This window comes from Camelus bactrianus, chromosome 7 (assembly GCF_048773025.1).
Source record: "Camelus bactrianus isolate YW-2024 breed Bactrian camel chromosome 7, ASM4877302v1, whole genome shotgun sequence".
Lineage (NCBI taxonomy): Eukaryota > Metazoa > Chordata > Mammalia > Artiodactyla > Camelidae > Camelus > Camelus bactrianus.
In genome coordinates this window covers 28,803,052-28,823,455 of record NC_133545.1, presented here as the reverse complement: position 1 = coordinate 28,823,455, position 20,404 = coordinate 28,803,052, and the positions used below count along the sequence as shown (strand labels likewise).

At 40.8% G+C, this 20,404-nt stretch overlaps 1 long non-coding RNA gene across 1 annotated transcript in view; it reads left to right on the top strand.

Annotated features, from left to right (window-relative positions):
• Positions 1–20,404, top strand: part of LOC141578139 (uncharacterized) — a 50,434-nt gene that overhangs the window by 4,925 nt on the left and 25,105 nt on the right. The window contains exon 2 of the long non-coding RNA XR_012508105.1: positions 7,353–7,468. This is a non-coding gene — a long non-coding RNA (uncharacterized LOC141578139). The remainder of the gene's footprint in view (positions 1–7,352; positions 7,469–20,404) is intronic.

Sequence of the window (20,404 nt, the reverse complement as noted above, 5' to 3'; positions counted from 1 at the left end):
GTGGGGGTGAGGGGGGTAAGAGGGGTGAGGGGGGTGGGGGTGGGGTGAAACCTGGATGGCCATTAGGAAAATCTGGAGAGCTTGAGAAAATGCTGAGGCAAGACCCCACCCCAAACCAATTAAGGAAGAATCTTGGGAGAACGGTCAGGTTATTGACGGCTTAAAGGCTCCACAGGTGATTCTAATGTGCAGCCAGCTGCGACCCATTGGCCTGGTGGGTTGGGCCATCAAGGTGGCTGAAAGCCGGGATGCTCAGGAGAGGAGACGAGGGAGCAGCACAGCAGTGTCCGGGGGAACTGACTCTTGTCACCTGAGGACAGGAACGGTAGCGTGGCGCCTGGCACCCGAGGGTACTTCAGGGGCACTTACATAAAAAGTGGTGGTGCAGACCCTGAGGCGCGAGCTCTTGTTCGTCTGGTATGTGTTTACCCTTTCACGCAGGTGAGGGCTTGGGATGCACGCTGTCGCTTGTCCTTAGAGTTTCTGAAACCAGGTTTGTGACTAGAGACCGGGTACCCTGAGCGGGCAGTGGTGGTCCGTCTCTCACCCGGCGAGGCCCGCGTGGAAGAAACTGCTGGCCGGGATCTGGTCCCCTGACAAACGGACCACACTTGGCTCTGAGGATGACGGTTGTGGGCAGACCCAGGATTTGTGGTGGGGGCCGGGCTGGGAAGTAACAGCATTTCCATTCATTGTGTGTAAATGTCTTGCTTTCTCAGCAGCTCCCATTTCTTGGCCCCACATTCATCTTGTCTTAATAGCCCTGGGCTGGGAGCGACCTGTTCTTGGCTGGCGCTTGCCTGGGCCTGCAGAGTGCCAAGCCTTACTTACGACATATTTGTAACTGAATACAGTGTTTTCAATTTGTACAGAATAATTAGAATATTCTATTAAAGTTGTGAAACATGAAAAAAAGTGGTGGTAACATCAAGTAAGAATTCTTAACCAGAATTTCAACAGATTATTGGGTGCCATCTCTGTGTCCTACATGCTACAGATACAGCAGCAATGAAAAAGGCAAAGTCCTCAGTCTAATGGGGCTTATATTCTAGTGGGTGGGGGCAAAAATAAACAATTGGTTACACTATGTAATATAGCAGATGATAATGAAGGAGAAAAATCAAGCAGAGATTTAGAGGGATTATTTTACATAGCATAGTCAGCGAAGTCCTCATTGTAACAGCTGGGCAGAGACCTGAATGAAGTGAGGAAGTAAATCATGTGGGTATCTTGAAGAAGAGTGTTTGAGGAAATGGAGGAGCCAAAGCAAAGGCAGAATCATACTTGGTAAGTTGGAGGAACAGTAATGAGGTGCTGTGTCCAGATCAGAGAGGAAAATAGAATCATGAGGATTAGGGGGCGGGGAGAAGGGGAGATGATACGGTCTTCTGTAAGAACACTGGCTTTTACTCCAAGTGATGAGGGAAACCACTGGAGTGTTTTGAGTGAGAGGTGAAGTGCTAGGTGTTATTCTAGCAGGGTCATTCTGCTGCTGTGTTGAGACTAGACTGGGAGAGGTAAGAGTGTAAAGGCAGAGAGACCAGTTAGGAGTCTATTGCAGTAGGCCCAGTGAGAGACCACAGCAACTTGGACCAAGGTGGCAACAATGGTGTAGCTGAGAGGTGGTTGGATTCTGCATGTATCTTGAAGATAGAAGCAACAAAATGTGATAATAATTTGGATATAGGGTGGGAAAGGAGAGGAGGAGAGGATGATGCTAAAGTTTTTGGTCTGAGAATTTTGAGGATGAAATTGTTATTGACTGGGAAGACTGAAGGAGAAGCTGGTTTTGGGGGGTGAGGGGTGGGCAGGAGTCAGGACATGTTTTAGACATGTTAAATTTGAGACGTCCAAGTGGAATAGCAAGTGGGCAGTTGAATATATATGAGTCTGAATTTCAGGAGAGAGGTACAGAGTAGAAACAGAAATAATGAAAGTCATCAGAATGTAGATTGTTTCATGCCACAAGAGTGAACCTAGATCCTTGCTACTTGGAGGATTAACATTACCTAGGAGCTTGTTAGGGCTGCAGAATCTCACTCTCCCCAGAACTACTGAGTGGATATTGGCTTTTTATCATGATCCCCCAGTGACCTTAAGGGACTTTAAAGTTTGAGGATGCTTTCAGATTAGATGACCTAGAGTCTGAATGAATATAGAAAATAAAGACTAAGGACTGTCTAACTTTGGAGGCCATGGAAATGAGATAAAGATGGAGATGATATGAGGAAGGAGAATTCGGAGAGAATAGTGTCCAAATCCAAGTTCAGAATGTGTTTTAAGAAGGGAGTAGTCAACTTAGTAAATGTCGTAGGTCAGTTAAGACGAGTAATGAGAATTGACCACTGGAAGCAGCATTACAAATGCCATTGGTAACTTCTACAAGAGCATTTTGAGTGGGGTTCAGGAGGCCAGAGAGAGAGAAATGAGAGACAGTGAGTATAGATTTTTATGAGTTTTACTTATAGGAAAGGAGAGAAATGGATTTTAAGTGGATGGGAAAGGGAAGTCAAGACTTTTTTTAAGATGAGAAAAAGAAAATCCTTTTATTATATTCGATATGGACTAATCAGTTAAGGGAAGGGGGAGTTGATGGAGCTGCAGGAAGAGTTGAGAACTGTCCCAGAGTACCTTGAGTGAGAGTGAAGGGACCTAGGGCACAAGAGGAAGGATCATCTTTAGTGAGGAGGATGGACATTATTTATGGCAACAAGAGAAAAAGCACGTTGATAAATGTGGATATGGAAATTATGGTTTTCTTTTGATTGACTCAATTTTTATTAATTAAATAGCAAGATAGACATAAGAACATGAGGATTGGAAAGGAAATATTGGGGATTTAAGGAGAAGGAAGTGTGAACTGCTATCTAAGACAGTTTTCCCAGTCTTTTAAAGTCACAGCACACATAAAAACATGAGAATACTTGGGTAAATAGTAGGGCATTTGGAGCCCTGGGCCAGTTTACTAGGGTAGGAGGCAACTGGATCAGGGGTTCTGGTTGACAAAGAGTCCTGCCTAGATGTCCATATGGCTAACAAAAGTAATATCTTCTGGCATCCTGATTCTGTTTGGCACATGGCTTCTCAGTAAGCTATGGGAATGAATGGACCAGAGGAAAGTAAAGAGATAGCCAGGTATCATGAAAGGATCCATGTGTGATAGAGTTCACAAATTTGAAGAGAGACAGGTCAGGATGATTGTGTGTTTTTTAACCATCTTCAGCTCTACAGGTGTAGTCATACAATAGGTGGAGAACTGAATTTAACTGGGTTCAGGGTTATGCCAAGTAAGTACAACAGGAAGAGAGAGGGGATGAGGAAGTTGAGGAGAATGGAAAGGAATGACTCTTAAGTTTGGAGCAGGTGTATAAACTAGGTGAGGAGAGAAACTAGGATGCAGAATGGGTGAGGAATATTGAAAAGGTGGGTGATTCAGTGGACTGTGAATTTTGTGGGGTCTGAGTTTTGGGAGTTGGGATCTCAGTGGGAAGAGGATGATCAGAGAATAGAATGCTGGAAATTGAAATCATGATGGGATGCAGATATTGGTAGCAACAAAGCCAGGGTGCTTAATGAGAGTGGGTAGCTGAAATAAGGTGGAAGAAAAGGTGCTAATAAACTGAGAGGTCAGGGTGTCAGAGGAAAATTTACATTGATAATAAAATTAGTGAACCTGGAGATAAAATCTTCAATAAATGAGAAAGAGTAACCCTAAAGAAATACGTATGACCATAAAAAAAGGACTAGTACTGTCCACTGGTGAAATCTGATGTCAGAACTTCAAAGAAGGGCGTTTGTGGAAGAAGAAGATACAATGTGTTGATGGGACAAAGAGGTGGGGAGGACATCATCCTCCACCTCTGGGTCTGGTGGTACAAGATGTGTGGAAAAGAAAGCAATCCCCTTGAGGGTCCCATGAAAAACAGTGTGCTCAGAGGGAGCCAGGTTTTCATTAAAACCACATGGAAATAGAAAGAGTGGACCAAATGTTTGAAGATGCAGAAGATTTTGCTGTGATTTCTGAGGGTACAGTGGGAGGCTGTGGGGAGTTGGGGAGGTCTGAGAGATGGGATCAGGCTGGGGGATGTGTGGAGTGTGGGCTTCTGGTCACATATGACTACTGCTCTTATGGTGAGCAACTACTCCAGATTGTTCAGAATTTTCTACCTAAGCAGCTATAGGTTACCTAATGTCACTTTTCAGATAGCATACTTTTTCTAAGACAAAATATTTTGTTATAATCTATTTGAGAAAACAGCTTGGCCCTTCCTTAACGCTTGAAAATTTCCTCAAAATGGTCATTCCAGAAATGAGAAATGAGAGACAGAATCTTGTCTAATTCCCTGACTTAAGATGATCCATTCTAAAAAAGTGATTATCTATTTTCTTCAAGACTCTCTTTTTTTTCCTTTAATTGTAGTCTACAATGTTGTATCAATTTCTGGTGTACAGCACAGTGCTTCAGTCATATATGAATATATATATTATCACTCATATGTGGAATCTAAAAAAAAAAAAGACGAACTTGTTTATAAAATAGAAACAGACTCACAGACAGAAGACTCTTTAAATTTTATTGAGTCTCCTTTTTGATTGGAACATTGATCCAAATGTTCAGCAGCCCTCACTCCTCCATCTTAGTATAACAAATGAGGACACGAGCCTTTGCTAGGATATGAGGAGGGGTGTATTCCCGGGTGTGTAAACCTGTGTATGTAGCCAGGGTAAGAGTGATGGTGTCCTGAATGCTCTTTAAGCCTGACCTTTATGGACTTCAGTGGTATTTCCATTTCCTGTGACCTGGTGACTTTGGCTGTGACCCATCTTGACTAATACCTTTTCAAAAACACTGTGCATTGAAGGACAGCTAGAAAATTCTAGGATTCTGTCCAAGTTCTAATTGAGGAGCAATTCCCCACCCTCACAGCCTTTCATTGGGCAACATTTGTTAGCACTTGTTTTCCAAGTTACCAGATTACTCACTTTAGAGTTTAGCTGCCCAGAAACTACTTTCTTCTAGGCCCACAATAGGAGGCGAACAATCAAGACAGTTGGTCTCTAGGATAAGGGCTGGCGTGTGGGGTGGTCCCATCTTTGCTGTGAAGCTACAGGGAAGAGGGAGGGAGGAGAGAAGCCAGCTTTCCAGCAGGCATTCGGGTAACCGCAGTGGAACATCCCACCTCACGTCTTGGTAGGTGTATTTGGGCTTTTCAAGGTCACAAAAAGGAATCCTATACATATCACCTTCAGTAATGTGATTTTATTGTCAGAATATGAGAGCTAGGGATACGATGGGAAATTTCCTCATCAGCTGTGCAGTCCCTCCTGGGTCCCCAGCCTGGGAGTGGGGGTGATGAGGCACAGTGGACTTCTTACCTATAATCAAAGGGCAGAGAGGCGATGTGTCTTCTCATTGTTCCCCTCACACAGTAGGGTCAGGGTTCAGCTTCTCACTATGAGGCTCCCCAAGTAGAAATGGTGTCCCAAATTCACCTCTTTTATGGTCAGCTTCTCTTGCATTGGTGATTTTTGACCTGAGGCTTTGAGGATCCATAAACCCCCTTGGATTACATGCCCAAGTGAAGGTTTATCCGTCTGCATTTTCTTGGGAAATGATAACCCATTTCCAAAGGAGTCTTAATCTTTGCTTCAGGTAACCATGGCTAGAGTAACATATTTGGGCTTTACTCATGGCCCATGACAATGTAGGCAGGAATGAGTTCTTTTGAATCACCACCCTCAGTGGGGATCCATGACCCGGTGGCAACGAGAGGCTTCCTCTCAAAATGTTGTGTGAGGTAATTCTCTCACTTCCCCAGACTGAATTCTGATACCTCCTCTGGTCTTTCCATTAGTCAGAGAAATTCCCTCATCTCTCTGCAGTTGCTCATACACCACCCCCTTACTTAGCGACAGATGTAGAAAGGTTTTTTCGAGTGGTTCTGTGGCCAAATGAGTTTCTTTTACGCTATTCAAATAGACCTTAACAATGGGTCCCCTAGTTGCTGCACTCAGTTCTGTTTTCCTCCTCAGTGATCAAGGCTGAATAAGTGAAAGCTGTTCCAGGATTTTCACTTTTTAGAAAGCAGACAGTTTAGATTTGTCTCCCACTCTTCAGTAGCAATGATTCTACAGCTGGATGTACAGAGAGTTGCAAGCAATCCCAAAGGTTTTTGTGGCCCATGCCTCTTTACGAAGGTAAATTTTTAACTACCTTGGAGAGGGTTTTCAGTATATCCAGTGTTGACTCAGACCCAATCAACTGCATTATCAAAACAAATGAATAGCAAAGCGAAGAAGAAAGTCCAGATGCTGTTATTCAATCACAAAGACTGAAGGTGACATGAACTCATGTAGCTTTTTCAATCAGTTCTTCTAAGTCAAATCCACTTTACCTCTTAATATAAGCGATCCTTTTGTTGGCCAGGGCTCTGCTTGGGCTTCAGGGCCCTGAGTTAGAGAAACTGGAAAGCTTTGAGTACTGTTTGGCTTTGGAACAATGCTGTACATGGTTCAAGGATGTCATTAACTCTGAGTGAATTATCAACAGCACCTACCAAAGCTAATCAAAGCCAAGAGAAAAAATTTCTTTCACCAAAGTTTTCAGTTAGCTGAACTTGAAAACATTTAGAGACTTGATAATGTGAATATATCATAAGGGCCTTACAAATTTTTTAGGCAAATCTGTTGAGAACAAAGATGATCACTATTCAGTTCCCTTAGCATCAAATATCATTGCCAATTTTTGCAGAAACTTCTCATGTAAAGACCAGTGTAACTGTAAGAAATACTCTTATTTTTCATCCTTTGAGAAAGTTGAACTCTTTGAAAAGGGAGTGAAAATTCATTTCAATCCAAAGGGCATCAAGGGCTGTCATTTGTATTTTCTCCTTTTCTTTTGAAGGATTTTTTGTTTTATCAATATCAGATCTTTTATTACAATATTCTTTAAGGTAAAGAAAAAAGCCAGTATTTCAATAACGTGCTCTATACAAATCTTGACAACAGCTCCAGGAAAGGCATACAAAGCATGGTATAATATTTTACTTTTCTATTTGGAGTTGGAAAGGGTTGAAACAATGCTTATATTGAATCAGGAAGAGAGAAAACCCTTATGAAGGAAGCCACGTCAACAGAACCAGCTGGCATTTTGTTTATCTTCTCAGCACTTTTTTAAAAAAAACTCCTTTTTGGCTCTGCTTCTGACCTTACCTTTTATAGTGCATTTCATTTTCAGAGAGCTTGGTTCTCTTCCTTGTATTTGAACACACATCCTACTTGTTGGAAGAACTTCCATTAAATTACCTTGTCAGCTCCCATCACACTCTCTTTTCATGGCTCTTGCTGTCTAGGTTATAAGAACCCACGGCAAACATGAGAGGCCCCAAAGGAATGTGTGTTGGATCTTCTTGAAACGCGTTGCCCAGATCCGGTGAGGTCTTTGCCTCCAGGAAGTAGCGGGAAGAAGGTAGGTTGGCCTGTGCAGTCTTTCTTAGTGGATGAGTTTTTCTTAAGAATTGCCACATAAAGTAGTGGTGCCTCAGGGACTGACTTATACCAAGATGAGGGTTTGGCAGAATGTTATTAATAAATGTGAAATAAGCAACCCTCTGAAGGTACTTCTTAGATGGTATTTAGCCATGATTTCCACCTGGGGCTGTTCAGCGCCTCCTCTTAGAGTCTTAGGAAGTTGCCTCCTTTTCTCCCTCTGGACAAATGTGTTACCGCTTTCAAGCTTTTTTGCTGTGAAGACAAAAATAATAAAATCAGCTCTGCCAACTACCTTATTTCAGTGACCAGTTTTCCTTCCTCTAATGAGCAGTGCTGGCCAGTGTGACTGAATCACTGCACGAGGGCAGCACAGTTCATACATGTGTCAGACAGTCAGCTGTCCTGGGTAGGCTCTCCCTCTTTAGCGTGCAGCCCCAGGTGGACAGTGACACCTCTTCAGATTTGCTTTAGTTGGAGAAGAGCTCAGAGAGAATAAAGAATCTACCCTTTTTCCTGAAATTAGAGATTATTGAGCTTTGCTAAGGTGGCATGGAAAGGTGAAAGAGTGAAACCGTCAGGCTCTACACCGGGAGGGGGGGCTTGTTAAATAGTGTTATGCACGCTGGGAAAATCCTCACTTTGGACTCAGTGTGGAAGTTAAGGTTGTTTTACCCAATGAGTGTAGGCCAAGTAAGCATCATTCTTTACATAATGTGCTGCTTAACGACTGTGTACCTATGAGGTGTGTTACATGCTGTGTACATTTTGGTTTTCCTAGAGGTTGTCTCAGGATATACTCATATGACTCAACTCCTTCTGTGTTCTTGGCTTTTCTGTCAGTGGAGGTAATGGCGATGTGTGCTTGCTCACCTCACCAGCTGTTAAACTGAACACTGATTCCCTGGCATGGGGAAACACTTCTCATTTCTTCAGGCAAATGACTAACAGGCTAAGCCAGTTTGTAGTCAGTTTCTCACCTTGAACCATCTTGTCTTTTATAGAGTCTCCAATATTTAAAATGGAGGAATGTCTAGATCACTATCAAATTCTTTTCATATCTTTTTAAATACTGATAACCATTGTATCTTTTGATGAATAGCATTAAAAAAAAAAGAGGGATGATGTATTAGAAGTTTCCTGGGAATTCTAAAACAGTAACATAAACTGGGTGGGTGAAAACAGTGGAAATTTACTCTCTTACAGTTCTGGAAGTTCTAGAAGCCCAAAGTCAAGGCGTTGGCAGGGCCATGCTCTCTTGAAGGCTCTAGGGAAGAAGTCTTCCTTGCTTCTTTCTGGCTTCTCCGAGGTGCTGGCAATCCTTGGTGTTCCTTGGCTTGTAAATTCATCACTCCAGTCTCTGCCTCTGTTATCACATGGTATTCTCCCTCCGTATCTGTGTGTGTTGAAATTTCCCTCTTATAAGGGCACTAAAGCCCACCTTCTTCCTCAACTTAATGTGATCACATCTGCCACAACCCCATTTCCAAATAAGGTCACACTCAAGTTCAAGTGGACATACGTTTTTGCTAGATACTATTCAGCTTATACAGGTAGTCTTGAGAATATTCTTCTAAATATTCTAAATCCCTTTAAACTAAATGTGGTTCAAACAAATACCCCTACAGAAATAATCACCATCACATCCCAAGCTCCATTAATGGCACACTTGTATTCATTTAACAAATAATTACTGAGAGTCCATCACACACCAGGGACAGTGATGGGCACCAGGGAGAAAGTAATGAACCAGAGAGACGAGGTCCCTGTTTTCAAGGAGCTTACATTCTAGTTGGGGGAGAGATACACTGTATAGTTCATTTGTACTCACAGGCAGTATTTGTCAAGAACTGACCATGTGCCGGTCACTGAGGATGAGGAAAAGGAAGCAAGAGCAGAGTCCATGCCCTCATGGAACTTACTTTCTACTGGTAGAGGGACAATGCATAAATAAGTAAATGAGTAAACGAAATAATTTTAGTCGGTGATAATGCTATGAAGAAAGTAAAAGGGCAAAGCAGAACAGGGTGCTCTTTTGATCTGAGATTGAAGGAAACCAGGGTATGAGAACTCTGACTCTCTGTTTAGTGTTCTAGCTGGGGGAACGGGTGGTAAAGGCAAGTTCCTGGCACCTTGAGGAAGAGCTGAAGGCCAGTGTAGTCTCTGGGAGCCAACCAGGACGGAATGGAAAGAAAGGGATTGAGCAGTAGCCTGGGCTCAGGTAGAGCTCAGTAAACCACCATGAGATACTATCACTCTAAACGCTTTGGAAAGCAGTCTAAGGGTTGTGAGCATGGAGAGGAATTTGGATTTACTTGGATTTGATAGGGAAATCCCCTTGGCTATTGGGTGATTAATGGGTAGTAAAGGGTCAGATTTGGCGGCAGGGGAGGCTGGGACCTTGACCACAAGGTGAAAAGTGGGTGGCTAGTAGCCAGGGAAGGCCTCCCTGAGGAGGTGACATTTTAGCTCATACACGAGTGACTGGAAGTGACTAGATTTCTCAAGATCTTGAGGGAACAGAAATTGTAAAGTCCTAAGTCTGGTGTGTTGAAGGCAAGAAGGGGCAGCTGGAACCTAGATGATTCCAGCCTAGAAAGTAAGCAGATGCACCGTGGGGACTGAGGGAAAAGACGCAGAGCAGCGTCAGGTGTGCCCCTAGGAGCCCTGTGTTTTTTCCCTGAGCCTCTTTAGAGTCCCAGAAGGGACATGAGGCTCTGCAGCTGCCTACTAGGAACAGAGTATTTCACTTGAGCCCCTGGCGTCACTGTTTGTGGCCCACGGGCTCCTGTTGTGTTGTAAGGGACAACATTCCTCGGTGTAAGAGAAGTGACTGCTCTCTAAGATGCATTCATTTAGAGGAATGTGCCTCTGCAGTGCATTACAACTAACCATTCTCAAATGCCTGTGCCTTTTCACACAGCAAAACCATTTTCAGGAATCTGTCCTACAGAAACAAAATTACCAATACTTAAATACAGTGTGTAAAGATTTTACTGTGCCATAGATTATAATAGCAGAAACAACATTAAAAAAAAAAACTGAAACAGTCTCCTTCATTATTTTCTCAATGATTGATTTTTTTAATTAAAAGAGAAACATTTGGGCTGACTACACATTCTAACTTTATTCTTCTAGTTTTCCTGATTGATATTTTCATGGACAGTTTTGTCAAAAGTGAATTGAAATGTAGCAAAATTTGGATCAACCTTACACTAAGATACAAAAAAAAACCCCATTATTAAAGCATAAATGAAAACAATTGAAGGTGCGTTGTGGTTTCTCAGTGTGGTTCAGTGTACAGTGGCCCACTTTGACACATAAATAGCCAATGTTTCACAAAACTGTGTATTTTTTCAGTGAAGTGAGATATCTCTTCTCTGCACATAGCTCATGAATTACAAATAGTTCTGATTGCTGGTAAATTGTGGACTAGATGATTAAAAGAACATTTGAATGGTAATGCTTTCCTGTATGCAACCCAAGAAACTAAGTGGAAAGAAAATATACTCATGACTCAAACCCCAAGTTTTTTGTAAGGAAAAAGAAGTCAAATCTTACCATTGATTTTGGTCCAAACAGCAGGAGATAAAATAGAGAATTTAATATGAGGGGAAAAAAACCTAAAGTAATCTGAATAAAGCCTGTCAATAGGAAAATGGATGAATAAATTATGGTACATCTATAAGATGGATGTCTACGCAGCCATTAAAAAGAATGTGTAGGGTCGGTATTTGCTGACTTAAAAAATAATGTATTGTGGACATTTTCTTAAATTAAAAAAAAATTTAATATATTTTTATTGAAATATAGTCAGTTTACAGTGTTGTATCAATTTCTGGTGTACAGCACAATTCTTCATATAGAAACAGGCATATATTCATTTTCATATTCTTTTTCACCGTAAGTTACTACAAGCTATTGAATATAGTTCCCTGTGGTCTACAGTAGAAACTTTTTGTTTATCTACTTTATATATAGTAGTTAGTATCATAGATACCACAGCTATGGCACTATTTACAATAGCCAAGACATGGAAACAGCCTAAATGTCCATCAACAGATGACTGGATAAAGAAGATGTGGTATCTTTATACAATGGAATACTACTTAGCCATAAAAATGACAACATAATGCCATTTGCAGCAACATGGATGTCCCTGGAGAATGTCATTCTAAGTGAAGTAAGCCAGAAAGAGAAAGAAAAATACCATATGAGATCACTCATATGTGGACTCTAAAAAAAAAAAAAACATAAATACAAAACAGAAATAGACTCATAGACATAGAATACAAACTTGTGGTTGCCAAGGGGGTGGGAGGTGGGAAGGGATAGACTGGGATTTCAAAATGTAGAATGGATAAACAAGATTATACTGTATAGCACAGGGAAATATATACAAGATCTTATGGTAGCTCACAGAGGAAAAAATGTGACAATGAATATACATATGTTCATGTATAACTGAAAAATTGTGCTCTACACTGGAATTTGACACATTGTAAAATGATTATAACTCAATAAAATGTTAAAAAAAATAGTGCTGCTATGAACATTGGGGTGCATGTATTTTTTGAATTAAGATTCCCTCTGGATATATGCCCAGGAATGGGATTGCTGTATCATATTGTAAATCTATTTTTAGTTTTTTGAGGAATCTCCATACTGTTTTCCATAACAGCTGCACCAAACTGCATTCCCACCAACAGTGTAGGAGGTTTCCCTTTTCTCCACAGCCTCTCCAGCATTTATCGTTGTAGTTTTGACTTGCATTTCTCTGATAATTAGTGATATTGAGTATTTTTTTCATATGCCTATTGGCCATTTGTGTGTCTTCATTGGAGAATTGCTTAGTTAGGTCTTCTGTCCATTTTTGGATTGGGTTGTTTGTTTTTTTACTATTAATTTGTATGAGCTGTCTATATATTCTGGAAATTAAGCCCTTGTCAGTCTCATCTTTGCAAATATTTTCTCCCATTCTGTAAGTTGTCTTTTTGTTTTACTTATGGTTTCCTTTGCTGTGCAAAGCTTGTAAGTTAGGTCCCATTTGTTTATTTTTGCTTTTATTTCTATTGCTTGGGTAGACTGCCCTAGGAGAATGTTACTAAGATGTATGTCAGATAATGTTTTGACTGTGTTTTCTTCTAAGAGGTTTATAGTGTCTTGTCTTATGTTTAAATCTTTAAGCCATTTTGTATTGGTATAAAAACAGACATTAGATCAATGGAACAGAATAGAAAGCCTGGAAATAAACCTACAAACTTTTGGTCAATTAATCTTTGACAAAGGAGTCAAGAACATACAATGGAGTAAAGACAGTCTTTTCAGCAAATGGTGTTGGGAAAGCTAGACAGCTGCATGTAAATCAATGAAGTTAGAGTATTCCTCACACCATACACAAAAATAAACACAATACATTATTTTGAGCAGTAGACTGGTCTACAGAAATAATTTGTAAATAGAAATTATAATACTATGTAAAGATCTAAAAGAATTGAAAAAAAAACACTGATGATGAAAATGTTTTGTATCTTAATTGTAATGAGGGTTTTGTGAGTGTCTACAACTGTTAAAACTCAATGAAATTTTACCTTAAATAAATGCAGTTCATTTTACACAAATTATTTCTCAATGAAGGTGAGAAAATGTTCCACCTCTGAAAAAATCTGCCTATATTTGAGTAGGTTTGTATAAACAAAGGAAGAAAATATAGAAAGAGACATTGTTTACATAGGGATGAATTTAGAGAAGATGGTACCTAAACTATAACCCTATAATAGCCTTAGCCCTAGCCCCTGTCTAGCCAAAGTGTCTTAATGTGAAGATACAGATTTGCCAATAGAGCTGAGCTAGGTAAATATTTGGGCTGCTATGTAAAGAAAGTAGTTTCCAAGTCATTTCTGCACTTTTTGTGCATGTGTAAGGAGGGGAGAGATGAACAGAACATTCTACCACAGCTTGGTGTTGGTTAGCTTCATTTAAACCTAAGCCACAGATTGGATCATTGACCAGAATATCATATTTTATAGCAGATCTTCAAACATAGTGGAAGAGCAAGATCTTTGAGGTTAGAAATACCTGAATTGTAATTCCAGTGTTGCTTCTTTCTGGTACATTAAGTTTTCTGTGGCTTTAGAAAATCTATCTGGTGTTTTTCTCAAATGCAAAAAATAACCACCATAGGACTGTAGTGAGAATTAAATCAGATAAAATGTTCACAGGGCCTTCTATGTTGAAGAATGTCAGTACCTGATATTACCCACTGTGTAGAAAGTTCTCTTTCTAAGGATTGGTTAATTTAGTGTTCTTATTTGCATGGCTGGCAAAAATGTTGTTCATTAAAAAGTCGTAATTCTTGACTCTGCTACAAGCCCACTCTGTAGTAACATTGTGGTTTGTAAGCTTTTAAAAATCAAATTTAGAGTAACTTCAGCATGTTCTCCAATAGCTCAATGAAGTCTTGATCATGTTTGGTTAGATAGTGTGGAACTATCTGAGATTTGTTTTGTCAAGTTCAGGGCAGCCAGAACTCTCTCCACCATGATCTTCTTGCAGCCAATGAAATTGCTCTAGTGAAATGATGTTCTCAGATGTTCATGGATTTTAGGAGAATGACTCACCCAGGTGGTCTCTCAGACTTGGTGGTAATTGGGTGGGTTATCCAGGGAGACGACAATGATTTTTTTCTGGTAACAAGCAGAGGAGATTAAGTTGCCTTTTGATCTGTTTCTACAAATGCTATGCTGTTTGCCAGATGGTGTTTGAGATTAAGCCCCATGTTCAGAGATCTGTGGAGTGAGGAGTGGGAGCCCTGAGAGATCTCTGTGTCCCATTGTTGTTGGGCAGACTCTGCTCAAAGACCCGGCCTCCCTTACATTTACCCACTGTCACCTTCAGCCACTATCTGGTAGCATGAGGTACATTGTACAAATACACCAGAATCCTGCATCTTTGCTTCCTTTTTACAACAGACTTGCTGGGTGACCTTGAATTAATCACTCTGAGTTTAAGCTATTCATCAGTAAGTTGGGGATAAGACTACTATTTCCCTATCTGTCTAAAGGTAGAGAGGTGAGCAGGTAGTGCTTCCAATTTTAAGTTTTATTATATTCAACCATATTTTTCTGCTTTTCTCGTGTCATCTTTCTGGTTGTCTTATCTTTTATATACAGGACACTGTGGATATCCTATTATACCTGACAGATTGAGATGTAGAGAAATGAGCTTAGCTTTTTATGCTAGAAACTGTCAACCATGCAGTTTCTAAATTGGGGGAAGAAATAAAGGTGTCTTGCAGGTTTATGTCTTTATGTTCCTGCCAACTGAGAGAAGGAACCAAGGATAAGAGCCCATGACGATAAAGAAGGAATGGGTTCAGGTGTGGCCACGTCAACTTTGAGGCAGTTGTCTGCCATCCATTTCACAAGTAGATCTAAGTATTTACCACCCACCGTACAGATAGGAATTTTTGGTAAATGTCAGCCTACAGGCTGTGAAAGCCCTGAGAATGGATAAGATTCTTCAGGAAAAGTGCAGTGAGTAGAAGAGCAAGTGCAAAGGCAGGTTGTGCTTGAACTTTTGAGTTGAACAGATAGAGATTCCAGTGAAGGAATGTGAGAAGCAACCACTCGAGTAGAAAGAAGACTGAAAGAGCTTGATGTCCTTGGGGGACCATGGAAGGATAAAGCCTTTATGATGGTGGTGTAGAGAGAGGCATGATCAACATTGCCAAATACAGCATGGAAATATAGTAATTTAGGGCTTAAAGACTTCCCATTGATTCTGGAAGCTAGAAGGTCATCAGTGCTTTTAGGAATAGCACTTCCACTAATAGAATGAGCACAGAGCACATTTTAGTTGATAGACGAGGAAGCAGGAGGAGAAGTCTGGCTGAGAAGACATGGAAAGAGATCTCAGTTGCTAGAGGCGGTCCTTTTTATTTTTTAATGGGGCTCTTTGAGCTTCCACGTGGGCTTAAGGGAAGGAACCACAATGAGGGAAGATGAAGGACACCAAGCGGGTCATGGAAGGAGCTAAGTCCCGTAGTGATTGTACAGATGAAAGGGCAAACTTCATTTTGCGTTAAGAAGTATCTTAGTTTGGGTTCTCTCCAAAGCAGACGTCAAGATGTGATCAGATGTGTAAGATTCATTGGGGAAAACAGTTGGGGAGGATAAGAAGGAGCAAGAGAAAGTAGGGATAATCTTCACAGCTCAGGGGAGGTCTGACACATGTGAAAGGGGGAGAAAGCAGGATTAGGCAGGAAGTATCTCAACTGTAATACAGGTCCAAGGAAGTCTTGGCCAGGCCTACGGAGTGCTGATCTCAAGTTCAAGAAGTCCTCGGTCTCATGGGCCTGGGCCTGTCAGTATCCCTTACATACTCACTCACTGGCTGGGGGCAGCATGTGGGCAGCTGTGACCTCAAAGCAGTTGCATGAGTGGACCCCTAGGGGCAGCAGCTGGGGTCCTCAGGGGTTCTGCTTGCTGCAGCAGGAAAGCTAGACAGTGCATTTTTCACGGTAAAACATTGCTACAACTGTGGCTGTGTTTGGATGTCAAGAAATGAGAACAGAAAGATAAGAGGATTTTCAGCTGGCAGCCTCATTTTTCTTTGAAGTAAGGAGCGTGATGGGTTAGTCTGGCTAAAATGAGAAAAGAGGAGAGAATTGGGGAAGGGACTCATGTGATGAAGGTTTGCAATAGTGAGAACTGAGAGAAGATAAATGATTTTGTGCCACACAAGGTATCACTGAGAATGGAAACTTAATAGACTGTGATGTGTAGTGGAACTAACAAGGCATAAATGTGTTTTCCTCCAGGGGGATGTAGTAAGAATAGAGAGAGATCTTATGACTGATCCCTTGACTGTTAATGCTACCCTTGGTTCCAAGGCTGCCTTAAATTTAGACTTATTAGTAGGTTATCCTCCATTTAATTAAATGCAAAAATATATGTTAAGCACTTACTATGTATAAAGCACAGAGTGAGATGTAAAAGTGGGTTTCTGCTCTCAAGAAATGCATAACTTTGAACAAGGGAGACTATGATAGGTGGTATAAAAGAGGCACAAATAAAGGCTATGGGATTTCAGAAGAGGTATAGGGCCCACTGAGTAGGAGATGGGGGTGGGGGATAGATCAAGAAAGCCTTTGTGGAGGTGGCTTTGGATTAGAACTCATAGAATGGATGTAGTTGGGTATAGTTGTGACAGGGTTGTTATCTTCAGTATCTAAAATAACACCAGGCATCAACCCTTTTCCTTCCATTTTAAATGTTCTAATCCAGGGCCTTGATCTGGGCTGAATGGTGACCACCTCATGCCTAGATGGCTAATCAAATCTACTGTCTCATATATTCCATTTCAAACACAATTGGGTAAATTTGTTGTTCATAGACTCCGGAAGCTTTTGGGGACTCTCCGATTTTTCCAAAGCATAATAGATGCTACTGCATTTTGTACTTTCTGCACATTTTCAAATTTTGCACATTTGCACAGCACCTTATTGCACCAAGGTGTTTCCCTCCAGTAGGCAGTGATAACTTTGAGGGCAGGAAACTGCACATCCTTGGTACATAGCAGTCTTGGTGCAGAGTCTTAGTTACTCACTCAGTTTTCTTACCTGCCAATGAGTCATAAATCGTGGTCAAGGTCTGGGTTTGGAGAAAGAGGGAGAGAGGTAGCCTTGCCATGTTAACTAATTGACCTTAACCAGTAAATAAACTAATCTTGAATGTTAATTCTTATCTTAGTCCATCTGGGCTGCTAAAACAAAAATACCATAGACTGGGTGGTTTACAAACAACAGGAACTTATTTCTCACAGTTCTGGAGCCCAGGGAGTCCCAGATCAAGTCACTGGCAGAATCCTATCTGGTGAGGGCCTGCTTCTTGGTTCAGCTGTTTTTTGACCCTGTGACCTCACATGGCAGCAGGGACCAAGGAGCTCTCCAGGGGTTTCTTTTAGATGGGCCCTAATCGCATTCAGAAGGGCTCCACCCTCATGACCTAATCACTTCCCAAAGGCCCCACCTCCTAAAACCATCACTTTGGGGATTAGATTTCAATGTAAGAATTGTAGGGGAAACAGATTCAGTCTATAGCATTTCTCCACTTGGGTCCTTGGGTTTGTTTCCTAATGTTTGAGACTCCAGCTAGTTATAATATGTCGAACCATTTGAAGTTTTCATCCCTCAGTAATAAACCTATAATGAGTTCCTCTTCTGCTTTTCCAGTAACTTGGGATAAAAGCTACTGGAAGGTATAGGAAGTTTAACATTGTATAGTCAGGGCCTCTGTCTTATAAAGTAAAAGTGAATTGCCACTTTTTCTGGAAAGTGTACTTGCTGTACAGAATGGAGGGTTATTCAGTACTATTGCTAAATTCTTCAGATGAAGTTTAATCCAGTCCATCAATTAGCTGTGCCTTGCATCATCGTCTTCACCGTTAACACTACACAGTAGACCCCAGTCAGGAAAACATGTTTAAGACTTTTCACACTTGATTAATTCACTCCCAGTTTTACAATGTCACAGAGAGATCAGTAAATAATTGTGAATGAAATTAAAGTCACAGAAGTCTGCCAACATGACAAGCCCCTCCAAGAGACTGTTCTGATCAAGTTTGCTCAGACAACTAGCGCATAGATGTTTCATAATTAGTGATTTTGCATCCTTCTTCAAGATTAATTATGCCATTCTCCATTTAGAGGTGAACTTTGACAGGGATATCAGCTCTAATTTTTACCTGTTATGTAGCTACCATCGGTCTAGGAAGGTTCCTTTTCTTCAGAGGAAAGGACATCATCTTTTAGGAAACTTTGTCAAGGTCAACAGAACACAGAGTCAATTTATTTTAATAATCCTTTTATATTAACAGTATTTACTTTTAGGATTACTAAGATGTATTTTCCTCCCAGGTAGCAAGCTAGATTGTTTCCACTTCAGAAAAAAAAAAAGGAATTTGTTAGTGTTGGAGAAAGGGCTGGAAACTTAATGTCATAAAGATAAGGAAGACACAGATGAATAGGAGCTGAATAGGAGCAGCTGAGGAAATGACACTGAGGGAGGTTCACTCTTCTACCTTAGATGTGGTAGAACTTCCATGTGAGATTCTTCTCCAACCCATATGAAAACTTTTTTATTCTCCATTGTCTAACTCTAAGCTTTCTTTGTACTTTATTTTATTCTTCAAGAGTCAGGGGCATGAGTTAACCCCTTCTTTGATTTAATGTTCTCATTCTTTTAGCTCTCAGTTCGCAGAGTCTCTGGCTGTCTGGGTCTGCGCACAGAGGCCGTTCAGAGCTCCATCTCACTGAGTGATTGCATCTTTGATCCAGTGAGCCTCTAGAACCAGGATTTGGCAGTCCTTCTCAAAATCTTTTCCAAACAGTGCTTACAGCCATCTTTCTCATTAGGTTCAGTGCCAGGTAGACAAGCATGGCCAAACACTTCCCATGCTGCTTTGGCAAGGAAACACTAAGAAATGGATAACTGATTGACTCATGGTTGTAGGAAGTTCACATAATATTCAACTACCTCTCAAGTTTGCTTGTGACTGCTAGGGTACTTAAGACATTGGGCTGACATCCTACTTTTAGACTTCCTTATTCTCACCTGTAACACGGTAAAAGGATTACTTGATCAATGCCTCAAAATGACCAATTTACAGACCACTGAAACCCGTTGGTTTGCCACGTCCAACTCTATCCCTGTCCTCATACGTAAACCTGGATAGCTGTGTTGAGTGTTTTTTTTTTTCAGGGGGTGTAGATAATTAGGCTTATTTATTTATATATTTATTTTAATGGAGGGACTGGGGATTGAACCCAGGACATCGTGCGTGCTAAGCACGTGCTCTACCACTGAGCTATACCCTCCCTCATAAACCTGGATAGCTGAATCCTCTTCCTCTCCCGTTCCTCTGACTCACTCTTGGAGACTTTTGTAATTAATTTAGGTAAATGGCTAGTTCTCTGGCCTGGGGTTAGTAATATGCCAAAGGAATTTACCATGAAGCTTAAGCTCGTGGATGTTCACTTATACTGACCCATTTCAAACCTCCAAACGTTCTCTTCAATGGTTGCAGAATAATATAGTGGTCACAGCACATCATACGAGATACAGGGTACTTAATCAGAAGCACTGATGACCCTAGACCAGTCCTACTCTACACCTTTGAAATGTGACCCTGGTAGTGCTCATCCAGGATCAAATCCCGTTTTGCCCCAATAAGGAGAGTCTGAATGAGTCGCTGCTTTGCTCTCTGATCCAGACCACTGTAACTTGGCCTGCTTGCCTCTCTGGTCCATCCTGCCCATAGCTAGAAGCACCACCTTAGCAAGAAGTTTGCACATGTGGCATTATCAGTGAAGCTAAAAGCTTTTTGCTTTATATTATCAATAATCAAAATAAAATTTGAAAAACTGCTTGAGTCCAGACTCAATTATCTTTCTTTTTTTTCCTGTAGAAGATTTTACGATACTATTGCCACATTAAAAGGAAAAAATTGTGTGTGGCCCATGAAAGAATACAGTCCTTAGATTGCAACTTTTTATTTTATTTTTTAGATAACGACTTTACTGAGGTATAATTCACATATAGATAGGATATCATTACAATTCTTCCATTTAAAGCCATTACAATTGACTGATTTTTAGTATATTCAGAATTGTGCAACCATAACCAAAAACAATACGAGATACTTTTAACACCTCAAAAAGAAACCCCACACCCTTTAGCTGTCACCTCCTTCAATCCCTCAAGCTCCCATAGGCCTAAACAACTGCCAGTCTACTCTGTCTCTACATAGTTATTGTTCTTTTTAAATATATAATGCTCTGTAAGAGGATTTAAAAATGGTTTCTTAATGTTTTCTCTGGCTTGGATTTCCCATTTCAATTCCTTGGTGTGGAGAA